This window comes from Phyllobates terribilis, unplaced genomic scaffold (assembly GCF_046119375.1).
Source record: "Phyllobates terribilis strain yellow unplaced genomic scaffold, ASM4611937v1 Scaffold_4__5_contigs__length_816908805, whole genome shotgun sequence".
NCBI lineage: Eukaryota > Metazoa > Chordata > Amphibia > Anura > Dendrobatidae > Phyllobates > Phyllobates terribilis.
In genome coordinates, this window is record NW_027362764.1 from 69,434,289 (window position 1) to 69,447,286 (window position 12,998).

General features: G+C 42.3%; 1 long non-coding RNA gene across 1 annotated transcript; it reads left to right on the top strand.

Moving 5' to 3' along the window:
* The first annotated feature begins 3,556 nt into the window (after nt 1-3,556).
* On the top strand, nt 3,557-5,137 carry LOC141264184 (uncharacterized). Its single transcript, XR_012319820.1, has 3 exons — nt 3,557-3,598; nt 3,870-3,926; nt 4,764-5,137. It is a non-coding gene; the product is annotated as an uncharacterized lncRNA (long non-coding RNA).
* The last annotated feature ends 7,861 nt before the right edge of the window (nt 5,138-12,998 follow it).

Below are 12,998 nucleotides of genomic sequence, written 5' to 3' on the forward strand. Positions count from 1 at the left end.
AGCTAATTAGGACCTTTCAGGTAACCTCCAGCCTCCTCTCCTGCACCGATCATTGTCAGGCAGGAGAGGGAGACTTGTGCAGCTCTCTTCCTGCACTTGTCTCTCTCTCCCGGCTCCACCTCTCAGGCCAACTTGCTTTCTTTATTGCAGTTCGTATGGCTGATACGCCTGTAGCTCTGTAAAAAGGATAATTAATGTCAATTGGTGAGAATGGAGATAATGAACGGAAGGTCACAGAAGGAGCAATAAACTATTTACTATACAAGGTGCAGTTTTCTGGGGATGGGACATCTACTATAAATGTGCGGAACTCTGCATGCTGCTTTTTTTGCTTTGTTTTATGAATTCAATTATAAAAATACTGCAAATAACAAAACCTCCTGCATTTGTTTTATATTATGTGTCCAATAGTGAGATAGAGGAGGGAGAAGAGATTATAGAGCGTGTAACATCAGAGAGAGGAGAGGACAATGGCGGAAAAGAGAACATCGGACTGTAAGTAGAGAGACAGTGACATATACTGATATTATAGATTGTAGATGATTGTAGATATTTAATAGTAAATGGGAAATGACTTGTTATAACGATTACAACAGTGGTCATTTATGAGAGCGTTACTACATATAGTCTATGTTATGTGTCCAGTAGTGAGGAAGAGGAAGGAGAAATGTACATGGCTCACATAATAACAGTGAGAGGAGAGGAGGATGGAAGCGGAGATAGCTTCGGACTGTAAGTAGAGAGACAGTGACATATACTGATATTATAGATTGTAGACGATTGTAGATATTTAATAGTAAATGGGAAATGACTTGTTATAAAGATTACAACAGTTGTCATTTATGAGAGTGTTACTACATATAGTCTATGTTATGTGTCCAGTAGTGAGGAAGAGGAGGAAGAAGAATATATAATGCTTAAGATAAGACAAAAAGAAGACCACAGCGCAGAGACCACCACACTGTAAGTAGAGAGATAGTGACATATACAGATATTATGGGATGTATATGATCGTAGATGGTTATTAGTAACTGATGAATGACTGATTATATCTGGGTAGAGATGGAGGAACATATAAAACATGGCTGCCCATACACTCGTCTGTAGTTCTACCTTTGTAAAGGTTTTATTTCGGGAGAAATAGGGGCATGAAGCCACTCCAACACTCCCCATAAAATAACGATTACAACAGTGGTCATTTATGAGAGCGTTACTACATATAGTCTATGTTATGTGTCCAGTAGTGAGGAAGAGGAAGGAGAAATGTACATGGCTCACATAATAACAGTGAGAGGAGAGGAGGATGGAAGCGGAGATAACATCGGACTGTAAGTAGAGAGACAGTGACATATACAGATATTATGGGATGTATATGATCGTAGATGCTTATTAATAACTGATGAATGACTGATTATATCTGGGTAGAGATGGAGGAACATATAAAACATGGCTGCTCATACACTCATCTGTAGTTCTACCTTTGTAAAGGGATCAATGAACACATAGAAAAAAATATTTTATTAGAAATAAAACAAAAAAACACTTAGAGACTCCATCTTTATTAAAAAAATTATCTTCAGTCCGAGGTAGTCCATTGTAGTCTTCTTTAGCTCAGCTACGTCTCTGGTAGAGATTCTCTACCAGAGATGTAGCTGAGCTGTGCGGCCGTGGGAAAGTTCATGTGAGTTCATCCAGTCAAGCATGAGCTCACATGAACCCTCTGAGGCACCGCGGCTACTTCAAATGAACAGCTGATCAGCATCAGCTGATACCTCAGCTGTTCATTTGAAATAACTGGTGGGAAAGCCGGCAGTGAAAAGACTTCATCGCCGACTTTCCCTTTCGGAGCTGCGCTCCCTGATGTGCGCTCCCCGCTCCCCCGCCGCCTCCCATCCCGATCCTAAGTTAGGACCGGGCGGGGAGCGAAGCACCAGGGAGCGGGGAGCGAAGGACCCGGGTGGGGAAGCCGGCAGTGAAAAGACTTCACCGCCGACTTTCCCTTTCGGAGCTGCGCTCCCTGATGTGCGCTCCCCGCTCCCCCGCCGCCTCCCATCCCGATCCTAAGTTAGGACCGGGCGGGGAGCGAAGCACCAGGGAGCGGGGAGCATGCATCAGGGAGCGCAGCACCAAACGGGAAAGACGGCGGTGAAGCCTTTTCACTGCCGGCTTCCCCACCCGGGTCCTTCGCTCCCCGCTCCCTGGTGCTGCGCTCCCCGCCTGGGATGGGAGGCGGCGGGGGGAGCGGAGGATCGGCATGGGAGGCTGCGGGGAAGCAGTATGGGGCTGTGTAATTGATTAAAAGTCGGCGGCTTTTTACCACCGGCTTTTAAACAATCATGCGGCTTACTCGCATTTCCCATTGACTTACAGTACATTATACTCGTTACTCAGCGAGTAATCACAAGGAAACTCGCAAAGTAACGAGTAGCCCGAGTACCGTACTATTCGGTGAGTACCGAATAGTAACGAGTATACTCGCTCATCCCTACTGAGGAGGATATAAAACATGTTTGTACATATTGGGGGGGTTATTGACTTGGGGGTCCCCTACACCAGGGTTATAGTAAGAACAATTTTCTCGCCTCCTGGTCTTGTCTGATTAGCGATGCCGCTTCAATGTGGCCATGGGGCACTGGAACGGACATCATCTCCTCTACCTTCAACCTTGGTAGTCACAGTGGCCATCAGCAAAACCATTTCTAGTGCTCCATGGCCACTTTGGAGAGGTAAGAAAACATGGATTTCTCTGGATTAAGACATCGGATCGCAGATATCAAGGTGTCATTTTATTCAACTTCCAGTGACCTACATGCCCATATAGACGGCTTAGGAGGGACGATCCTACTGACAGATTCTCTTTAAGTTATTGCATTTACAGTATTTAGGACACAAACTAGATGATATTTTCTGATATTTTATAAGTTTCTCTGTTTCTAATAAAAACTTCATTTTTGTTACAGGCCAAAAGTAAAGACAGCGTGGGCCGACACAGAGCCAATGCCGTAAGTAATAAGAGCAATCATGGCGGCATTTACTCCAATGAGACCTTGGACTTTTCAATGATGACGTCATATTGTGACATAAGCGCCGCACATTACACAGGACAATATCACTGGATATATCCTCATAGACTGATCAGGATGATAATGTGAACTGTCTGTATCTCAATTTGTTTCTTTGGATTTTTTTAAGACGCAAACGGAAATGGTGGATACCAAAATGCTTCAGAAGATCGAGCAGGAGCCATGTGAAATACATGTAGGTACTTTACCCTCTTCCCACAAATGGACGCGCCCTTATGTCCTAATTGCTGTCTTCTAGATGCAAAGGTATTCAATGATTCATCCTGGCAGAAGATCAGTCACCATGAATGTGAAAGTGATATTTATACTAGGAGCTAATAATTAGTAATGACATCTATCCATATATCTACATCATGTAGAAATGTATAGGAGAGACTTTATGTTTATTGTCTGTGTCCTATTGGGACTAGGATTTGTTCCCGATAATTATTTTACAGGGTATTTATTTGTGATCATTTCTTCTATTTCTTCAGCAGCAGAAAAGATAAAGATGAAAAAGCACAACGTCCACCAAAGTAAGTAAAAGCTTCCCCCATTATAGTATGTGACGTGTTGTTACACTGAGGCTCATAATATTGAGTCTTTCCTTTATATCTCTATACTATATTGTATATCTTAAAGGAAGAAACCAATATTTAAATGTCTATCACAGTTACTGGTGGGCCTTTACCCATAATGAGAGAAAAGCATTTCCCTATTCAGTTCCCGACTTCTAAACTCACCGACCCTCCCGTCCTTTCTTCTCCATTCTAAACACTATTGAACAATTTTTTGGCTTCCCCTTAGTCTCCTCGGAGCTTTCTTATGCTGCTTCAGCAGTACAGCGGCAGAGTAAAAAAAAAGGTAAGGTTTTTTTTTTTTAAATAATTTTTTATTGAATGATTTTAAGATTTACTAAAAATCTATTCAGTATGATCTTAAGTTTTCAATAATTATTCTATAAACAGTCAGGTGGTGACAAATGAGTTTTTTTCTTATGAAAAAACGCGCAATCATACACTGATGAAGGCGGGTAGGTTGGTGTATAAGAGGGGAGGAAGGAGGATGACGTCACAGTCAAGTTCTGATATTCAGTATGTGGTATGACCAGACTTCATTGCTATCAGTCCTGCCAGCTGCTGTAAGTTTTCCTTTCTGGCCGATACACGGGCACACTACTGGTGGTGCACATGTGCGGGGCAGGAGGACAGGGTGTATCCCCGGCTGTATCTAGAGCAGCAGCTGTTGTGGTCGTGTGATCAGACTCCCTTCCGCGTATCACTTTATGTGGATTGGGACTCCGGTCGCATGTTCTGACGTTACACGGTTCATGACTTGTTCAGAGAGTTGCGCCTGATCCCAACTCTAATCATAGCATGCGCCAATCAAGTCTGCTCTATTAGCCAGTTGTGCTGAAACAAGCACCAGGGTTGGCGTCATGTCAGGGGTAGGATAGTCCATGAGTATACACATATACTGTATACTTAGAGGTGTCCAACTGACTATTTGTATCATACTCTATGTCCAGTTTCTTGTCTATAGGCTCAGCTCTTTTGATATGCACTTGGAACATGTTGTTACCTTAATGTTCTGGACCCCTATGACACCATTATGTAATGTGTTGCCTCCTTCTGTGTTTCGTCATCCAGTGCATGACTTACTTTTTAATTTATGATCTATTAAATTATTATTTTTGTTAAGTGCCACCACTCAAAAACCTGAAGTGACCCCTTATGTACATCCCGACCACCAGAAGGCCGTCTTTGTTAAGGAGAAGTGGAGTCGCAGGGACGGAGCATCTTTGACCCACATTAAGAATGTGTCATAGTTGGGCTGGGACTGGCAGCTGCTTCCTCCATTGCAATACTTGTTCCTGCAGGGGAGACTGGAGCACCATTGACTGCACCAACCCATGGAAGTTCTACAGAAGAAGCAGACAGGCTGTTGAAGACATGACAGCAATTCTTCAGAAGGTCTTCTATGAAATTTGGCAGTCAGATTGAAAACCACTTCTGAAGCAAGAAAGGCAGAAAAGGCGGCAGACAAGCAGAAGCAGGGATCAAACCAATGAAGAAGTTGTCCAGGTACAGACACCCCTTTCAACCCTTGCTAGCTTTTTATCTCCTTAACTGATGGCCAGATGAAAAACCTTCTGCCCAATGATCCCATTATCATTGGGCTGAAGATTAATATGCCCCCCAAGCAATATCCTTGACATAGGTCATGACTATGATGCAATAAAAGCCTGTTGCTACGCATTATTACCGATATTTACAGAAAATCTACAGCTACCAATTCACTGCTCCATGCGGAATCCTCCCATTTGTCCTCCACTATAAGGGGGATTCCCATGGGCCAGTTCTTTAAGGCTTAGAGGATCTGCATAGAGGAACACGATTTTGAAAATCAGGCCACTAATCTTGTACAATGTTTCCTTGATAGGGGCTACAGTCGAAGACAAATTAGACGAGGATATATGAGAGCCAAGTGGACACCAAGAGAACAATTAGTCTATAATATGCCAAAAAAGATTCCTGCAAAGAATGATAATGCAGTACGCTTCATATCCACACCCCGCAACCAATGGGATGAACTTACATCAATTATGAAAAAGCATTGGAAGGTTTTATTTACAGATCCCATATTTTCTAAAACTCTCCCGATAGCCCCATCAATGGTGGCAGAGGGATGTAGGAACCTTAGGGACATATTAGTCCACAGTTTTACGATCCAGCTCGTAATAACAAAAAAACTTCCAGTAATACCATCCTTAATGGTTTCTTCCCTTGTGGCCTCTGTAAGGCCTGTTGGAATCTAATTAAGGCCAAAGATTTACAGAACTTCAATGGTACAAAAACATTTGCGATACGTAAACATCCAAACTGCAGCTGTAAAGGAGTTATTCACTATACCGAATGTCCTTGGCAGAAGCTCTACTTTGGCCTTACCACCAGAGAACTGAAAATACAGGTAAGGGAGCATGTGCGAGACATCAAAAAAGCAAGTAGTATTGATGACCCCACTGTACTTAAGACTATTCCGCATCATTTTAAGTTATACCATAATTGCAGCACTAAAGGTCTTAAAGTTAGATCTATCGACCAGATTGATTTGGGTCAAAGGGGAGGGGATTTTGGAAAAGTTTTAGCCCAGTTAGAAAGCAGTTAGAAAGCCGATGGATCTTTCGACTCTGCACTTTAAGCCCATAGGGCCTTAACGAGACCCCCGGCTTTGGATCAATCTTGTAATGTTTATTTAATGCTAGTTAGATTTCATGTGTTCTTAGGTGACTATTTTTATTGGTGTTTGCTTTTATCTTCGTGTGATTAATGCCATATTTTACCCTTCCCACTAGTGATGAGCGAGTATGTTCTGTTAACCCTTTCGGCGCACTTGCTCAGGCGAACACCGAGTATCTTCAGCGTTCTCAGGTGTTATGTTTCAGTTTCTCTGAAACAGCTTTAATACATGTGAGGAATGTCTGTTTCTTAAGCATTCCTCACATGTATTAAAACTGTCAAACAGTGGCAAATCATGGACACAGAGAGAATGAAACGTAACACCCGAGCACGCTGAAGATACTTGGTGTTCGCCCGAGCATGCTCGCCAAAAGGGTTAACAGAGCATACTCGCTCATCACTACTTCCCACATCTTTTTAATTTTGTTTTCTGTTTTTTGGCGCCAAGTAATCCTAGTACTTGTATTTTCATTAATATCATTATATCTTTTGACTTCAGAGCGGAGCACCTTTATCCTCAACCCTGCCATTTACTTACCCTTATTTTGAGTTCTCATGGGAGAGGTCGCTGTAACACGGATGGCAATATTGGCTGAAAACAAGAAAAAATGAAGACTGCATTTTCAGAGTTACCTGAGGTTTAGCTCCTGCGAGAGTATTTGTAGGACATCGTTGGCAACACTGTTTGCAAAAAGGAAAAGAAGAAGATGAGATTCCTGAAACTATTTAAAATGGACTATTTTCACCCCACATCCTGTCCTCCACTTACCTGTATCCTGGGTTCCCCTCTGGAGAGGTTGTTAAGGCACGAATAGCAATTTCTCCTGCAAATAAGATAAAAGAAAAAGGCTCTTTTCTAAGATATGTGAAGATTTTGGGTGACCTCCAATAATAGACAGGATTGTGATGAGACTTGGCGGTAACCTGTTTAAGATCTATATATTGGTTTTCGTTATATCTTATAGATGTCTCCCCCTTTTTTGCAATGTGTAGTAAAGGCTTGGGACAATTGTAGGGTTGCAGCCGGTAGGCACCGATTTATTAGGATTTGGATTGTTTTTGCTGGCTATGCTATAGAGGTGTTTCTCTCCCAATGGTTTGGGGGCTTGCAGCATTGTAACTGTCAGGCACTTATTTAGTAATCTCTGTGTTGCTAGTCTTATTCGTGAGGTGCACTTTTTCTTGGCTATGGGGGAAAAAAAATTACTGTGGATTTAGAGTTCTCATTCACCACCATTACTGCTATAGTTCATCCATAGATTATGTGTATATCTTCATACATATACATTTGAGTTGAAGTTTAGCCTCTCCACTGCTTATATTTTCACCCTTCATACACTTTCTTCACCGTTTATATATTTTAAGGCTTTATATAAAAAACACCCACAATGAACGATATTTATCCGCCTTTTTGTGGTTCTCTGTAGTTCACATTCGTAGACTGTTGATATGAACATATGGAGCCCATAAACATAAAATATGTTTTTTTAACAGCTCAGGGCGGATGTAACTTGCAAAGCATTCAGATTTCCACAGACCAATTCTCTTAACCTCCTCATTAGATAGACTCGCTCTAGATGCTTCTATAGCCGCGCCGTTCCTAAACGAGTGCGTGCCAAATTCGTTGGGGGGTACCCCTACTGACGCTAAACAATGCTTGAGAATAGACTAGAATTGAAAACAAGGAAGGAGACTTCGTCTAAATGAATTAAAATAAATTTTTCCACCGGACATAAAGCCAAATAATCAAGGACCGTGCGGATAGGGCATGCTAAACCCTCAACTGGCTTTAACAGGATCCAGCAACCGGGCCCGAATTGATCCGTTTTTGATTGACAAATATGTAAACGGATGAACTCATTGCCGATGAAAACATCGTCTCTTAGTCAACCTCCTGGCTTTTCTCTTGACGGTGCAACGAGCTCACCAACCCGAAGGGCCCTGAAAAAGGCTAAGGAAAAAGCTGTATTGTATAGGGCCGCCTCGTATTTGTCTTTACATATGGGTCGCGGAGATCAAGCGGCACAGCATTGAATAAGAAATGGGACCCGGGCATTCTTTTCTGACTATCTCCTTTTTCCAGCCCTTCAACGCTTGATGAATATGAAAAGACTTGATAAAATCAAAAATACCCCTTAGGCAGAAATGAAAACTTAAACCCGCCAATTTTCTCTGAGCTACAGTTTCAGAAACGCCCAAATCCTTCAAGTGTAAGAAATACTGAAACATGAGGCCTGTAAGAGAAGAACCATCTTTTTCAAATAATTATGGCCCCACGAAAAGACACCACCCATTCCATGCCTTATCATAAGCATTTCATGTAGCTAGAACCAAAAAAGACAGGATCAACAATAGCATCCACTCATTGGTACCTCTCATAGCTCCGGGGGGCAGGGCGTGCCTTCCTTGGAAGCCTCCGGCATGATATCCCAGAATGCCTGCCAACGAAAACGTGACAATGCATTAGCACATACATTCTTAACTCCTGGAATATGCCGAGACCTAAACCAGATGTTAAATTGAAGGCACCGAAGAACCAAATACCTGAGTAGTGCTAGAATCGGCAAAGAGAAAGATGCAAAGTTATTTATGCAGCTTACCACTCCAGCGTTGTCTGAGCAGAAACAAACCCTTCTGTAAGTGAGCCTGAGACCCCAGAGCTCAACAGCTACCACAATAGGGAATAGCTCAAGCAAGGAAATGTTACCGCACAGACCAGAGCTAATCCAAGCCGCCATGCACACCATTCACTGCCAAAAATAGCACCAACACCGGTGGACCCCACAGAGTCGGTGAACGTCTGCAATTCAGAGTTGGAGACTTCAGCTGACTGACAGCAAGTGCGACCATTAAAATTGAGGAGAAAGTGTTTCCAAACATTCAAATCCTTTTTCATTGAACTGGTAACCATAATGCGGTGCTCGAACCTGGAAATTCCCCTGGTAGCTAAAGACAGCCACCGGGAAAATACTCTGCCCATGGGCATTACTCGCCATTTTTGGGGACTGAGCATGCACGCGATGCCCCGCTACAGTCGATCCCGCAGCTGTTAGAAATTTGCACAATATCACGTCAGTTCATTTGAATGCTGACCCTTCTAGGATTACGCCTATCCTTGGCACTGTTCCTTTCTGCTCCTATGCATTAAGCAACCAGATTGGATAGATCACACTATATATACACTGGCCCCTTAGAGTACTGACACACCCCCGGAAGAAGCGTGATGCAAAACGGCGTTCGGGTTCTGAGAGGTGAAGCTATACACTCGCGTCTTGTCCCTGACATACCACAGAACTACAATTAATTTACTACTACACCTAAGTGATCCCTTGTTTGTATGTTATTGTGATGGAAGTATATGTAAGCAGAGCTGTACTCATTTAGGTACTCTGTTAGGATGTATTGGTAGATAGGAGATTAATGACCTCCAAAGTATACAGGCACTTTACTTTATATTATCTTTATCTTTGGCTGGTAGTAATTAGCATTTGGATATTCATCATTCTGGTAATACGTTCCCCACCATGCACTGTTGGCACTTTATGGATATTCCCATCTATATACTACCAATTTTTTGAATTGTACATTGTTCGGCTCTGTTCTAGCTCCTAGTCATACCTGTTAGGATCTTTATTTATGTAGTAATTTTATATTGATGCAACGCAGCTTTACATTGCACCTCTCTGCATTGGAGGTTTCTTGTCCCCACTCTGTTCTTTCTTTCCTGTTGTTTTTAAATTTGCATTTATCAAATAAAATTGATTTTACTGATCTCGAGTCTCTGTCATCCAGTAGTATAGATCATGCTGCATAGGATTAAGTGGATACCATGATCTATTAAATAGGCATAATTAGAGCCAGAAATACTAGTCAATATGAACTAGTACACTCCGCCAAGAAGTGACCAGTAGAGTCAAAGGTAAGATTTACGACTCAGCACCATTCACATTCGAGCTTGATGAAATATTGTATTAGGAATATTTTGGCCAATTGTCCTCCAGATCCTTTTCTACAGAAGTACTTATCTTCTTAACTGACTTTCACAATAATGAATGAATATTTCGCAATTTTCAAAATTTTCATTTTTATGCCCTTAAATCAGAGAGATACGTTACACAAAATAGTTAATAAATAACATTTCTCACATGTCTACTTTACATCAGCACAGTTTTGGAAGCAATTTTTTTTTGTAAGGAATTTATAAGGGTTAAGAGTTGAGCAGCGATTTCTTATTTTTCCCACAAAAAAATCGATTGGGCTACAGGTCAGTCTAATAGATCTGACAACCTCTACCTGCCCCTGAAGGATCGCCTTCAGTAGCACTGTACCTTCAAGGACTCCTGTATCCATTATATATAAGATACTATTTACTATATATCTCCTCCATTTTATTGCACCAAAAGATACCCCCAGCAAGCTCTGGCGGATTCTCACACCCACTGTGTCATTTTTTCCTTGTCCCTTACACTTCTTTCCCCTTGCAACCCACTGTCCCAATCTTCAAAAAATATCCCAGACCGATACACCAGGAGTGAATGCATCCACCTGGCAGTCCACCTGATACACCAGGTAACGGCTGCTTGTACCAGGTAACTACCCCTCCTATACCATACCTTTATACCGGATGTCATCGGTTACACCCCCCATAAACCAAGTATACCTTAAATCGTTCTAGGATAATACTATTGTGCCAACGAACTAACTTCCAGAGACCCCAAGTAAGTCCTCAACCAGGATCCACACAAACCCCACCTAGGGTTAATAGAAGATAAAAAATACCCGCACCCTTCCACAGGTACGTCCCTGTCCTTCTAACTTCTTTTAAACTTACCCTAGCATGTAATTCATATTAACTTCATTCTTCCTCTCTTCTCTTAATAGGATCCACCTTAATCTACATCCAGGTCTGAACAATACCCCAGGACCCTTTGTGCCTTATTTTTAGCCTTTTAAACAACCAATATTTACTATACGCATGTAGATATTTTTAATTGTATCTTTTATCTAAAAATAAAACGTTATTATTTTACTCCTCCACTGTCTATGCTCTTCAATTAGATCATCGCTATTTTTATTATTATTTTTTATTGTATTTTCTAATACCCCATTCTCTATATATAGATATTTTTTTTCAATTACATCACCTTGAATTTATTATCTTCTAATTAAAATTTAGGGACCACATCACATCTGAAGTACCTTTGAGGGGCCTTTATAACAGAAAACACCCAAAAGTGACACCATTCTAAAAACTGCACCCATCAAGGTGCTCAAAACCACATTCAAGAAGTTTATTAACCCTTTGAGTGCTTCACAGGAATTTTTGGAATGTGGAAGAAAAAAATGAACATTTAACTTTTTTCACAAAAATGTTACTTTAGACCCCATTTTTTTTATTTTTGCCAGGGTATCAGGAAAAAATAGACCACAAAATTTGTTGTGCAATTCCTCCTGAACACGCTTATACCCGATATGTGGGGGAAAACCACTGTTTGGGCGCATGGCAGGGTGCGGGAGGGAAGGAGCGCCATTTGACTTTTTGAATGTAAAGTTTGCTTGAATAATTAGCCGATGACATGTTGCGTTTGGGGAGCCCCTGATGTGCCTAAACAGTGGAAATCCCCCCACAAGTGACACCATTTTGGAAACTAGACCCCGCAAGGATTTTATCAAGGGGTATAGTGAACATTTTGAACCCAGAGGTACGACACAGAATTTGAGAACATTAGGTCATCATATTGAATAAGTTGTCTTTAGTCTTGAGCGCAAGTACTCGCTACTTGAGTTTGCATCGGGTACTCGGGTAAGCACCAAGTATCACAGGTGCTGGAGTGACATGCTCAAGTCCCCGCCTGGCATGTTTCACGGTTATTAGACACCCAAAAAAAACATATGGGGATCGCTCATGCATGGCAGGCAATCCCCGCAAGGTTTTTGGCTATATAATAGCTGCAAAACATATGGGGCGGAGACTCGAGCATGTCACTCGCCATATCGTCGTCATTTTTTTTTCTTTACTTTTAAAAAAATCCTAACCCCAACCCCAATACAACCCCAACCCTAATACAACTCCAATCCTAATCCTAACCCTAGCACAAACCCAACCCTAACCTTAGCCTAACCGTAACCCTAGCCCAACCTTAACCCAACCGTAACCCTAGCCTAACCCAAACCTAACCCTAGCCCAACCCTAACCCTACTCTAACCCAAGCTCAACCCTAAGCCTAGCCCAAACCTAAACCTAGCCCAACATTAACCCTAGCCCAACCCTAACCCAACCCTAACCCTAGCCTAACCCAAACCTAACCCTAGCCCAACCCTAACCCTACCCTAACCCAACCCTAACCCTAGCCCAACCCTAAGCCTAGCCCAAACCTAACCCTAGCCCAACATTAACCCTAACCCAACACTAACCCAACCCTGACACTAGCCCAACCCTAACCCTAGCCCAACCCTAGCCCAACCCTAACCCTAGCTTAACTCTAACCCAAGCCCAATCCTAGCCGAACTCTAACCCTAGCCCAACCCTAACCCTAGCCCAACCCTAACCCTACCCTAACCCAACCCTAACCCTAGCCCAACCCAAAGCCTAGCCCAACCCTAACCCTAGCCCAACATTAACCCTAACCCAACAATAACCCAACCCTGACACTAGCCCAACCCTAACCCTATCCCAACCCTAACCCTAGCTTAACTC